This window comes from Maniola jurtina, chromosome 4, assembly GCF_905333055.1.
Source record: "Maniola jurtina chromosome 4, ilManJurt1.1, whole genome shotgun sequence".
In the NCBI taxonomy this organism is placed as follows: Eukaryota; Metazoa; Arthropoda; class Insecta; order Lepidoptera; family Nymphalidae; genus Maniola; species Maniola jurtina.
In genome coordinates this window covers 16,026,609-16,041,461 of record NC_060032.1, presented here as the reverse complement: position 1 = coordinate 16,041,461, position 14,853 = coordinate 16,026,609, and the positions used below count along the sequence as shown (strand labels likewise).

Below are 14,853 nucleotides of genomic sequence, written 5' to 3'. Positions count from 1 at the left end.
ATGTTACATGAAAAAAAGTGGGGGTCTCCAAACATTTTTTTTGCTATTGTATCGAGTGGGATGTCAAATGAAAATTCGGAGTTCATTAATGTAAATGTACAACCACATTAAAATATACCAAGCGACAGAACAACAATTGTACAATAATATTTCAGCGTTTATTAAGACGATCGCAGTCGGGTTTTCAACTTTTTCGTTTCAAATAATAGTAGGTACGGGATTTACACTAAGTAGTTTTTCACTGCACGATTTAAAAATATCAGACACTAGCCGATGCTCGCGGCTTCGCCCGCGTGGATTTAGGTTTTTCGAAATCCCGTGGGAACTCTTTGATTTTCCGGGATAAAAAGTAGCCTATCTCAATAAATAGTTTATTTGGATAAGGATTAGTGTTTGACGATAATATGATCAATAAACATAGGCTAATAATTTTAATTACTTTTATTCTATGGAAAAGTGGTTATAATGGCTAAAATATAAATGTTTGGCTTATACTATCGCGGACTTTTTTGTAGGCATTATTGAGTTCTACAACTTTTCTATAGAAGTCAACCATACATCTCTAACCATTTAGGCAGCGTTCGCGAGAATCGTTAACGTACGGCAGTTTTTTCGACGCCTTACTCCACAATTTTCACTACCACGAAAAATCCTATCTATTTTTCGGGATAAAATATAGCCTATACGGATTCGGAAGAATCCCTCTAAGTAATGGTAAAAGAAATTTTGAAATCGGTCCAGTAGTTTTTGAGCCTATTCAATACAAACATACAAAAATACAAAAATACAAAGGTTTCCTCTTTATAATATTGGTATAGATATAGATTTAAAACGATGGTGCTACCTAATTGAGATTGGAGCATACGCTAAGCCCAAAGTCTTTTTCCTGTAAAATACTTGACACTGGAGACTAAAAAGCGGTGATAGGCTTAGACTGACGATTATTGTTGGATATCTAAGATGATACTTGCTAGCGAGTCTGATTGCAGCCAAGCTAGTCTATATAATTAAAAAAAAATACATAACGTAAACTTAAAACTAAAGCTACGATATATTATAGGTATTGTACGATTATAATGTACTTACATCTATGTACTGGATATGGGCATTTTTTCGGAACTAGTGTGCTGGTCTTACCTGAAAACAAAAATAAAACGTTTTTGTAGTATTTCATATAAACAGTATGTATACCTAGTTACCTAGCTACTTACTGTGAAAAATACATTAAATTACAATAAATAAATAAATCGATAATAATTAATTCTTAAATATAAGCTAATTGTACTTATGCACATATAGATTGAGCTGTATTATAAGGTAAGTAGTTTATAGGAATCTTCAAGACACCTCTGTTAAGAGGGCTCTCTCCGTCACTCGTTTCATACAATCGTAGTTCCAATTTCATTTGAATATTAAGCAACCAAAGTCCGTGAAATTTTGCAGACATATTCTATAAACTAATATCTATGTCTGTGGTTTTCCAGATTTCTGTCAAAATATTCGGTTTCAAAGTTACGCGGTTTTAAAAAATTTCATACAAATCTTTGAGCCCCTGTAATTTTAAAACTACTTACATATTTTTAGAAAAATCTAAAACACCACAGACACAGAAATATCTGTAGACATATCTGTATAGACATATTCTAGAAACTAATAAGTTTCTAGAATATGTCTGCAAAATTTCATGGACTTTGGTGGCTTAATATTCAAATGAAATTGGAAGTACGATTGTATAAAACGAGTGACGGAGAGAGCCCTGTTAAGCGGGGTCTCTCTGTCACTCACTCCATACAAACGTAGTTCGTCTCTCATTGGAATACTAACCAATCATACTCAATGGAATTTTGTAGAAACGCTCCGGGAACTAATATCTATGCCTGTGGTTTTCCAGATTTCCGTTAAAATATTCTGTTTCAAAGTTACGCGGTCTTAAAAATTCACATACAAATATTTGAGCCCCTGTAATTTTAAAACTACACATTTTTAGAAAACTCTAAAACACCACAGGCACAGATTAGTTTCTACAATATGTCTGCAAAATTTCATGGACTTTGGTTGCTTAATATTCAAATAAATTGGGATTACGATTGTATGGAGTAAGTGACGGAGAGAGCTCTGTTAATCGGTAAAAACTTAATAAAATCAGTTTAGTGAAGAACAGCACCTGCAAAAAAATATACACAGCATGCTATCTAACTACTATGTAGTGATCAAAGAAGAGTCCAAATGTGGTCATTTAAATGGTACAAAACGACCATATTTGGAGATTTTTCTAAAAATTAAGTTAATACTGTCTACATAACATTATATTAATTTCGGTCACGATGTTCGAAGAAGAATAATATACCTACCTATGATTTATTGTTGCGACCTTTATAAAAATAATATTGTCCTATTTTCTCACAATATAGCCTTTATACAAATAAAACTTATCTTTCTGCCTTTGAAAAACGATAAAAAGTATTATTGATATTTGTAAATTATGGTATACATTTATTCTAAAACCAATAAAACTAAGTAAATAAATGTTTGATAACATTTTTAGGTTGTACGCCTCTTGGCGGTTCGGCTTTTGAGTTTTGTGTTTGAAGGACCAAAATACACTTTGTTGCTTTGAATTTGAAACTATGTATGATAAGTACCTAGGATTGTTGTTTTGATTTCCATTTTATCAAACTAAATAAACATATGGAAGTATATATTATTTGGCTGTTTCTAATACGAAAAAAGCTTAAGGATTGTGAAGATATTTAACAACTTTTGACGACACTAGAAGATATTTAACAACTTTTGACGACACTAAATCAGACGTTAACGACACTAAATTTTCATACAATTTCATGTCACTGTTATTAGGACTGGTCGTATATTTTGTAAGGACAAAAAGTCTCAGGACACCAAATCCTATACTCCCTCAAAATACAATATTCACTAAGTTAATTTCACAAACATAATTAATTTCAGCTTTACCCTGAGTATCCAGGTTGTCGGTAAATGTCTCAAAGTTCCGTGCCTGGATATCCCGGCATAGTATTATATGGAGGTTGTATCTGGGCCTCAGAATTCTAGTACATTATTTATATGCCTGCATATATATTATATAGACCTGAACACGCATGAAGGTCTCCTGATATGGGGCGACCCGACGTGTGGCAATAACAGGATAATATTATTTGAACAATGTTTTCTTATGGAAGATAAGTTTGCGTTTGACGACAATTATTATGCCTGATGGATAGGTGAATTCAAAATGTCGGAAATGATTTAAATTTTTAATATAGTCTAGTAAAACGTACACCTATTATACTTTAATCTATACTTAATATTATAAATACGAAAGAATGTCTGTCTGTGTGAAATTTTTCACGGCCCATCCGTTCAACAGATTTTAGCAAAATCACCCCGGGGATGGACATAGGCTACTTTAAGAGTTTCCACAGGGTTTTCAAAAAATCTATATCCACGTTATCAAAGTGACGAGCATCATCTAGTTATAAATTATCCTAAGACGCATTCCGCGTGCAAAAAAATGCATGGTATGGAGCGCGCCAAGGAAGACACCGTCCGTACGCGTTTTCCGCGAGTCCGCGATTCTGCCTGGTTTTTGCGGAATTTCGATAACGTTTACTATCATTCTTGTACCAATTTTCGCAGAATCGAAGAGGTATTCTCGCTATACTTGTCTTTGGTTTAAGAAGAAACTATGTGTCCTGCAAAATTCGAACAGACGGTTGCCCTTTCGACACACACTAAAGCGTTCATCACAAATAGATAGTTCTATTGTAAAAACTAGTATCCTGAATATAAGGTACGCTATCTAAACTTCATAAATAATATATTTAGACTCCTAAATAATATTAGGTACAGCTTTGAAGTAAATAGAAGTCTATTAATTTGGGATATCTCAGTAATGCAAACACGAAGTAATGAGGTATCGTTATTGAATACAAAGGCTGTCAACACACCGTTTCGATTCGACTCCAACTTGACTCAAAGTAAAATGTTGGAATATTAGCTTTAGCGCGCATTTCCACTGATGCGGAGCTTTGCGGAGTGGAGAGGAGTGGACCGTGAATTGGGCAATTGCAGTGCTCGAAATCTGCACTCCGCATCACTGGAAACTGTGTAAGTGGAGCGGAGCGGAGTGGAGCAGAGCGGAGTGGAGCGGAGCGGAGTGGAGCAGAGCGGAGTGGAGCGGACTTTCAAATAAAATATACGAACATAGCAGTGGCCGGTGATAGCCCACTGGTTAAAATGTCAGCCTCTTAGTCGGGGGTTCGGGGTTCAGTCCCGGGCACGCACTTCTAATTTTTCAGAGTTATGTGCGTTTTAAGAAATTAAGTGTCACTTGATTTAACGGTAAAGTAAAACATCGTGAGTTAGTTACACAGTTATGTGGTGATTATATTTTAGCCGATACTTAAATAGGGTAATGTCCAACTATTCAAATAAGTAACTTTTTATCAATCTCAAAACACGCGCTTAGTATGCGAGCTTCTATGAAATACTACATTGTGACGAAAAAAGTGAGACGTGCTTTTTTAGTTTAATCGTTAATTTAAAATGGTTCTTACACTTAAAATTAACAAAATACGTGGATTTTACTTTCAAAAAAATCAAAATCATTTATTCAAAGTAGTTTAACCTACTTTTAACTACTCAAACCTTTACCTTTGGAAGACTCTATTTAAATAATAATAATAATTAGTGAGAAATATAGCAAACATCCCTATTACTGAAAAAGTAATGTCTACAAAAAATAGATCAAGAATTGATCTAAGTATAAATTTAGGGTAAAGCTTGGAAATGTCTGCCAAATTATGCTTATCTTATTAAAAGCATTCTATGTACAATGGGTACACAAATATTTAATCGTAATGTCTCGTTAGGTACATATTATTTTAACTTACAAAAACACTGGAACGTCTCATATTCTAGTATTCTAGGAATGAGCTCTGACATTGAAAGCACTATGATGTAATAATAATAATTGGAAAAACAAAAAAAACTTTCATCCTAGGTTCGGAGAAACAAAAACGAGTCTTTGTTCTACACTGTTGTTCTAGGCTTCGAATGCTGAAATTAGAGCCTCAATAGCTCAAGGGTTAAGGAGCGGACTGAACTCTGAAAGGTCGGCGTTTCAAATCCCACCCTTGGCACTATTGTCGTACTTACTCCTGGCAGCTTTACGCTTTGTTGGAGAGGAAAGGGGAATATTAGTCATGATTAACATAGCTGATATTATTTTTAAAAAATCGGATGAAAGAGAAATGTGTTAGTTTGCATTCTGCAAGGTCAGTACACTGTTTCACGAGCGGCATATAATTATTTTTGTACCTACAGAGTACAGATAAACTAAGTACTACATATTTGTGTACGTTATGAAGAACTCTTAGCCATGCTTGTTTCGGCAGGACGCTTTCCTTCACCTTCCTTCCTGTCCTTAAAGCGATACATAACTGTTTAAAACACACATAACTTGGAAAGTAAGAGATACAGGGCCATGTTCGATAAATATTAACCACTAAGCTATCACAGCTTATATTATGTACGTGTATATGTAATTATAAGCGTGTATGAATATGTGTACGTAACGGTCTTCCATGTATTAGTAGGGTGTTACATCGAATAGAGGGGAGGAAACAGAGGATTTTCGGAGGTTTGGGCCAGACGGGGGTGAACGCCCTCCCGCACGACCTTCAGACTGGGGGGGAGGGGGGAGGTGGCGAGGAAGCCTTTCGTGTACAGGGTTAGAACATTTATTACGTGGATGTCTCGGGGTACGAATTTGTGATTACTTATATGATACCTGTGATGTATGGATGATTTGTGAGAAAATGGGATGCTATTATATTGTTTTTGTTGTTGTATTGCCGGTTTACATTATTCCAGTAGCTGGATTTAGTACTCAGTTATATCCACACCAATATTATATAATGCAAAAGTGTATATGTAAACATGGAACATCCGTTTAATTGATATTCGTATAATTATACGGATATATAGGCTATTTTTACCCAGAAAATCAAAGAGTTCCAACGGGATTATTGCAAACTTAACGTAAATGGGCACGTTAGTATGGAAACCATATTCGCGGCGGCTGACACAAGCGAAATTAACAATATGTACTCAAAATCGCTCTGATCTACACTGATATAGACGTTCTTGTGGGTTACGGGAATCACGAAAAAATTCAAATAATTTTTGAACCATTAAAGAAAACTTATTTATTTTTACTCTTTTTAATGTTTGATAACTTATTTTTCCCATTGATTTTGAATCAAATATTTATATATACAGAAATGTTACAATATTATCTTTGATTTAAAAATGTACGCAAACCGGATCAATTATGCCCGATTACCTTTGATCTTTTTTCTTCTGAGCGCCGGATTTTATCACTGGACTGGACTAGAAAGGTAGAGTAATGTAAATCAGCTTGAATGTTTTTTGCTAGCTAAATATTCTTTTTTTTTTTGAGAATAAACTAATATCTATCTTCGATTTGTGTATTCTAGAACTGTAATGTGTACAACGCGAAAAAGATGATATCTAGGCATATTAAAAAAGAACTTTCCTTTGTTTTAAACCCCTGGCCATACTTTGGCCTGTACAGAAACATTAATTTATTATCTTATTATTTAGAATAGAATTTATTAATTATTATCGAAAGAAAAGTGTTTGCTCGGTGCAGAACAAGAAAGAGAAAGTATATATTTTTATTCTTGGGGAAATTTCTCGATTATATCGGAAAATTTTGCTTGAGTTTGGACCATTATTATAAAAGAAGAGGTGTTTGTGGGTTGTGGAACATTGCTTTTTAAAAAGAAAGTCTTTTCTTGAGTATGGGAAATCCATGGGTGATCACGGAATCACGGAAAAGTGGACTGAACAGGACTGGAAAGTGACTATATTTTGATCTGATCAATCCGTCAATCGTTTAGGTAAACGACCAATTAACGAAAGCCAATTTTTCTTAACACAAACTGTTGAACCATAAAATTTGCAGTCTGTCTGGTGGGAGGCTTCGGCCGTGACTAGTTACATTAGCGCGTGATTTAGTGTGCAATGTGTATGCCAAATTTCAAGCCGATCCGTCCAGTAGTTTCAGCTGTGCGTTGATAGATCAGTTAGTCAGTCAGTCAGACAGCTTTTCCTTTTAAATATATACACAATAATATGAAGGAATTTGAGGTGTAGATTATAAACAACATTTAAAATACATAGTGCGTTTAATGGGGATGATGCCTAGGTCAAAATAAATTATTTCTTAGTAATTATTACTGCTAGCGTTATGTTTGCTAACCATTAAAAGTACGTAAAATTACGTCAAATGTGTATAACGTCACATCTGTGAATTTCATACAAGCTTCCATACTGCGAGCGTTTTGAAAGATAAAAAGTCGCTGATTTGACTAGTAGTCATACTCCCTATTGTCTAGTTTTATGTAATTGTGAGTTGTGAGGTAACTTTTCTTTTTTTTTATTCTTGATTGTGAAAGAAATAATTTATTCGTTATCGAGGCCGGGGCGACCTTGTTAACACGTCAAAATCTAGCTTTTTTCTAAAGCTTTTGTAATTTATCAGTCGCCGACAAAGCAAGACATTGTAACTTTGTAAGGAAATTCGCACGTCATGAGGATCAAATGCTAAGAGCTCTTTCAGATAGGAATTTTCTTGCCGGTATCAGTTTTTACATGCTAGTCCTTTACTGCAATCTCACCTGGTGGTAAGTGATGAATGATGATGCAGTCTACGATGGAAGCGGGTTAACTTGGAAGGAGTACCTATGGCAGTATTATTAATCCGATTCCCCTTATCGGTTTCTAGTTTCTACAACTTAGCGGCACAGCTTTGCCGGCAGGGTCTCTCACCAGACCAGAGAGGATTTCTATTCCATCAGCCTGTATGCGTCCACTGCTGGACATAAGCCTTCTCAAGAGCGCGCCACTAATTACCAGACAAGAAATTATACAACTATAATAAGCTAACGCAGTGCCCGGTCAAACCAACTATGGTTTTTGTGGCACTGAATATAATAAAAATGCCCTGTATATTGTATAAGTTTAATAAATAAAATCCGAAACTACCTCTGCCGGAAATCAAACCCGGGACCCACGACATACGGGGAGATTTAAAGACATTTTCTTTGTATAAATAGAGCGTAAAACGCGCAGAAAAAATGATATTCTGAAACCACCTTAAACCCTAGGTACGCCCGCCGAGCCTTGCCTCCAAAACCTTTTTGATTAATACAAAGGTAACATTGTAAAGACGTCTTCTTTGTACACTGCAATGCGACATTTGGCCTAATTTTTTGTCACCTTTCTTCAGAGAAATTGTAGGAATCATTAAAATAAGTTCTGTAATAAGTACCTACACGAAAGCAGGTGCTATGTTTTTTTGTAAAGATGTTCTAAGGTAAATATGTACTTTACTCTACTCCTTCTACTTTTCCTAAAACAAAAGTTAGACCCGAAAAAACTTATATTCTTGGTTACTTTATAATATTAGGTACTCGTAGGTAGGTACTAGAATCAGCCCGCTACATCCATCGTCCGCGTGGATTTGCCTTGGTTTTCAAAATCCAGTGCAAACTCTTTGTTTTGTGGGATGAAAAGAGCCCAGGAATGTCATTTTCCAAGCCTTTAAACGTGTCCACGCAAAAAATCACGTTTATCCGAATTGCGTTGCTCCGTTACTTACAAACTAATAAACAGACACATTCTCACATTTTTCATCATTTACACAGTTTTATTTAGACAGTTTAGATCATTCCTCATCGTATGATCATTTAAGTTAACTAAGCTCAGGTTTGGTTCTACCAGTAGGTATAATGATTACCCAAAATTTTACAAAAAGTCTTTAAATCGATTTTGGACTCGTTTTTAAAAGAAAGAGTAAAAGCCAATATTATTCAACCAATTTTCAGCAAAACGGCTAAAACATTCGATACCTAACTTTTCGCTCAACCCTTTTTTATTTATCCAATCAAAACTCAATAAAACTACCTAGAACTCCAGTTGTTATTCTTTTCATGAAATATTTTTTTTCCAAGCTGAAATTGTCCGAAAAATAAATAAAAGAGCAACTCAGTTGGCTCGTAACAGATTTCTTTTCAGAGCGAAAACCAATTATACGGGGCACATAATGTATACTGAGATTGTTGTATCTATGTTTTATCAAAATCTAGGATATACGGGATCTGTTAAGAGCGCTCTCCATGACCGCTCCAAGTTGAACGTGACAGCATGCTATTGCAATCAACATAGGTAAGAGCGAGATGTTAGATGTGTGAACAACGCGAAACAAGGTTTGGTAGTAAGTAATATTTACAAGAATACGGCAAAGCCAAAATCAAGGGTTATTATGATTTTAGCTAGTAGGTTGGTATTTATGTCTGTTCTGCCGTAGCGCCTAAACTACTGATCCGATTTTGATGAATGAGGTGTCAATCGATTCGTTATTGTAGTTCTGGTTATATAGGCTACATTCTATACGAAAAAAATCGATCTGACGGATCTCAAAAAAACTTTATCTTGAACTTTATCTTGTTTGCAAATTAATTAATATATTTTTAATTCGGTCGATGTTAGAACGTAGAAGAACTTTGATTAAGACTTGGAAATACTTTCTTACTACTTTTTATACAAAACGCGTTACATTCAAGAAATTATTGAATAAAAGTCGAAGTCTCAAACCTTTGACCTATCAACAAAGCCCCAAAGGTTTTGAATAAATGACAAATGGCGACATCCAGGGCCCTACGTTCCGACCTAACGTTTGATCCTAGGTCCGCACCACACATGGGCACCGCGTCTATGTACGAACATTATGTGCACACGCACGCACATTTACATAAATTATTATTCCCGACTAATTCGTCCTGACCGACCAAGGGCAAACCTAGCGATGCTGAGAGACCTGAAAGACCTAACATTGCAACAACAACAAAAACACACCTTAGTGTTAAGCTATAAAGCTCAAACTTGAAAAACGGAATTCCTGTAATAGTCCCTTTAGTTATGGCAACATTTAAGCTTTGAAAGCGAAATTTATACCTGGCATCTTTACCAAACCAAATTGAAAGCTAGTCCTTTAAGATAGAGGTGAATTTTGAATAACGAGGGATCGTTTGAGGGAAGAGAGGGATGCGGTCGTAAGTTAGAAGGAGATGGGAGTATGGTGGTCCGTGACCTATCCTACTCACGAATGTCGAGTCCCGGAACAGCGCATTTTAACAAGTTGTCTAGACGCTTCCGAGTGTGTGCGTAACTGAGCTTGTGTGAGTTTGTTGGCAAAGTTTATGCTTGTGAGCGTGTGTCCGTGAATATTTCTCTGTGTTTCTACAGGGTGTGGGTGTGTGCGTTATTGAATTATTAATTATTTCTCATGGCGCTCGGGAAATTTCACGTAACCCTGCAAATAGGTGTTATGTGTTTATGAAATATGTTTGTGTATTGGCTCTAGCAAATATTTGTGTGATAAATGAGGGAGGAAACACTATTCTAAAGGTTCTACGGTTATATAAAGATGTTTCTAGAACCAATCTATTTACCATTAGGTATTTATAATAGACCTATTTTGCCCCAAGTTTGTCTCAAAACGACTTTACATCAAAATTATTAAGTATATTTATATTTTATTGACCATTTTATATGGCTTTTAGGTCTTTACTTAACAGTAACTAACTTAACTTAACCACTTAGGTACTATGAAAGGAGAATGAAAATTTTACCTCTAAAAGCCTAAAGGTTAAACAGGGGATGTCAATTTGTATGTAAATTCGTTATTTTTCAAATTATGTCGATGAAAATCGGTATTTGGGCTATCATGTAAAAATAAAGTAAAACATGTTTCAGGATTTTTGGGACTTCCATCCTCCAGGGATTTTTAGAACGCGAGCGAAGTAGGGATGAGTCAACTAGTTTCTTAATCAAATTACTTTTCGAAGTCAAAGATTTTACAAAACTTTGCAAAGACTTTGCAATAGTTTTTCTGAATATCAAAGGGGTGCCTTGTTTGCTTTGTTTTAGTTAGACATCTTTGACATGAGTTTGACAGTTGTTTGACAGGTACCTGGGTTAGGTCTAGCTCTGGGTCTGAAGTCTGAACGTCTCGGTCGGGGAAAGTGACGAAGGATTAATTGAACACGGTCCTTTGAGCACTGTATCCAATATTTACCAAATTGCGTAATACCTAAGTACCTATTTTATATTTCGTTTTTGGGCTTCAGAATTGCTTTGTTAACTCTTTTTTGTCGTTAATCTTATTGCTGAGGGTCATAACCCTTCCTAATAAACACTTGAAAATGACGGATTTCTTAAGGTAAGGTATAGGGTCCCAGTGGTGGTTCTGCTGCGGCGGACATCCGCTGGCGGAGTAACGAGGTGTTGCCGGTCCCTTGTGCTCCGTCGTCAGTGGTGGAATGGAATTTTGTGAGGTTTTTAGTCGGTAGGAGCCCGACATAACTACTGTGCTGCGGAATAGTATAAGAAATCACGTCATAAACTTTAAACTTTTAAGGGTGTCTGGCACGGGGTTGCGACGACACTAAGTTTCTGGCAATGTACATATCTATATACTTACAGAAAATATAAAAAACTTAGACTTCATACTTTGACGTAAGATTTTTTTACACCTTTGCTCCTATTATCTCGCAAAACAACCATGATCCAAACTTCATAGTCGCTGATCATTCCTCCCTGTATAAGGGACAATACGTTTGTGGCGAGCGCTGTCCCTCTCTCTCTTTCTATAAAGAACTAAACTTTATAGAGAGAGAGAAAGAGAGAGCTCTCTCTCTGTCTATAAAGTCAATTTTTTTATATTTTCTTCAGAATAGTATTAGAAATCACGTCATGCATTGCCAGACAAACTCTCAGCTTTATAAAATAACGAAGCTCTGGCACTCGCTGGCTCTTAGTCCATCAGCTGTGTAAGTAATGCTAGGTTTCAGAGCGAAAGCCTGAATATTTTTTTTTTTTTTTTTTATTTATTATTACACCAACAACTTCCATACAAATAAGACTAAAAAAATTTACAAAAATAACATCAGTATGGTTGTCAATTACAGGTGTATAGGTACTTTATAATAAAACTAATCTAACACTAACCTAAAGTACAAATTCTTAGTATATGTATATATTTTTAAAACAATGGAAAGTTAAACTAAAAAAACACAAAAATATCCACTATCAATGATCACTAATTAAAATTATTTCATGCGTACTGTTTGTTTAGGTCCCGCATATTCACATAGTTCGTATGCTATGTAGTTACGTAATATGGATATTTGGCTGGCTTAGGGTTGAGCATACCTTTGTGTTACGAATGGTCAGATATTATATTCGGAACTTAGCTCTTTAGGTTGAAAGTATACATTTGTATTACGACCGGTATTGTGGAAGTATGTATAAATTTCGTTTTCTTAAGAAATAATGACTAAGCATTAGGTCAGAAGCTTTCTGGAGTGGAGACCGCTTGCTAATGACGTCCAACCCGCTGGATTAATATCATAAAAAGGCGGCGAGAAATGGTTGGATAAGGAAAACGGAGGACCATGTATGATGGTGCGCTCTTTATTATTACAAGACTTTATGATCAGTTGTGAATGCAATGGCTGGAGGATGGACGCAGGGAATATTTAGGTATATTGACACCATCTCCTCAGTTACATAGTTAATCATGGAAAATAGTTAATAGCATCTAAAAAAGATATAGTTTACAAAAACTGTAAAAAAGTAGTATGTTTTTATAGTTAATACGTTATAGGTTCATTATTAGTTCACACTAAAACCTCATTCGGACGTGGAAGGAAAACAAAGTACAAAACTTTAAATACAGAAGTTTGTGGAAGTTGAATAGACCAGTTTAAACAGACAGACACACTTTCGCATTTATAATTATATATAATATTATGGATAGTAAGTACGGAGGATATGAATTTTATAAGATTACCTTTTTAAAAATCACAGTTATTTAATAAAACAGATTTCAAATTCAAAGAAAAGACACAGTAAGCTGTGCGTAATCTAAGTCACCGAACAAAACATCATCAAAACAAGTGCAACACTTCCAAGCTGTCTGATTACCCCCCTCTACTGAACAGCCTCCCCCATAGGATTGTGGAAGTCAAATAGACCCGTTCACCTCGTCTGTGCCCGGGCGAAGGGCCAGCGACCTGGGTGCAACGCCTAGTCGAGACGAACTAAAAAACTAAAACTTTCCTACTCTTTTCGCATTTTATCGCCTGTATTATATGACTCGCTTTTTCCAGAATTCTCCCACGCGAGTGTTTGTCGCTTTTTGTCATCTTTTTGTACATAAAATTTAAATTTTAAAAGCTGTCTTCTACAGGGGTTAAACAGGGGTTGATTTTTTTGGAAACACGTTTAAATATTTGTGCTTAGCATTATAGATTTTACGAAAAAAGTGTGTAATAGAAAATATTTTTTTAGGTAGGCAACACAACAAAACATGCCGATTACCTACATAATTAATTTAAAGTACTTTTAGAAACCTGCACTCAGAGAGTTATCTATAATATTCACAAAGGATTAAAGTATTGTGAATGAATTCCATTAGAAGTATAGATTGTTAGGGCTATACTAAGGGGTTTACATATCCCCAATATCCTTTCTTAATAAAATAGAACTGCAAATCACTTAAAACCGCGTTAAAAATATAAGGGCACTCGACTGTTGCTATAATTATGTACAACATTATAATCTGGTTTCTATCTGGTCACAATAAATAAAGCACACTGCCTAATCTGTTAATTTATAACACAGCCTACACTCAGACTATATAGGCAGCTGGATTACATGGCTCATGTAATAAATGTGGTAAGCGCTACGGCGTAGAGGACGCTACGGTGCTACGACCGGCCGGCGGAAAGTCGAAAGTGCGTCGCTCTCAGATTACTACCTACTAAGCTTGAACTTCCAAAGCCTTCTAGATGTTCATGCGATTAGAGTGTTGAGATAAAACTCAGCTATAAGTTACATAGCGGTGATACCTAATGGTTAAGACCTCGGTCTTCTATCGTAGAGGTTGGGAGGCGCAAGCACATCTGACTTTTGAAGTTATGTGCGTTTTAAGCAATTAAATATCACTTGTTTACCTATATCACATTTGGATCACTAATTACCACTTAGCATCTAATATGTAAAACATCTAACATATAAATCATTGCATCAGGCACGGCATTGCTGATAGGGTGATAACTTATGGCTTGTATTACTCGATTGTATTATTGCCATTGTCTGTAATGTGTGTTTGATAAACAAAAATGAAATAAAATATCACTTTTTGTCCTGGTAACCCCAATATTTTCCACGGGGTTCATTAAAAACCTAAATCTACGTGGACAATAGTTTATCTATTATTTAAAAACTAGAGTATGCCCGCGACTTCGTCCGTGTGGATTTAGGTTTTTAAAGATCCCGTGGGATCTGTTTGATTTTCCGGGATAAAATGCCTATGTCAATTACAGGGACGCAAGCTACCTCGGTATCTTTCATACAAATCGGTTAAGCGGATGGGTTTTTGGGTATCCCGTGGAAACTCTTTGATTTTCCTGGATAAGAAGTAGCCTATGTCCGTCCCCGGGATATAAGCTAGCCCATATAACAAATTTCGTCAGAATCGGTCACACTGTTGGGCCGTGAAAAGGTAGCAGACAGACAGACACAATTTCGCAAGTATAAGTATGGATGGCAGATAAATAGTGTGGGAGTGTAGTCCGGCTGGGCAGGTGAACGCTCAGGAAGACAAGGGCGCTACCAAGGGCGGCTGTCGACCCGCCACCAAGCACCGGTGTCGTCTGGTGCCTATTGCTTAATTGTATT

The 14,853-nt window shown here is 35.9% G+C and overlaps 1 protein-coding gene across 4 annotated transcripts in view; it reads right to left on the bottom strand.

Moving 5' to 3' along the window:
• The window catches only part of LOC123864263 (ecdysone-induced protein 74EF), a 278,255-nt gene that overhangs the window by 118,173 nt on the left and 145,229 nt on the right, over nt 1–14,853 (bottom strand). The window lies entirely within an intron of this gene.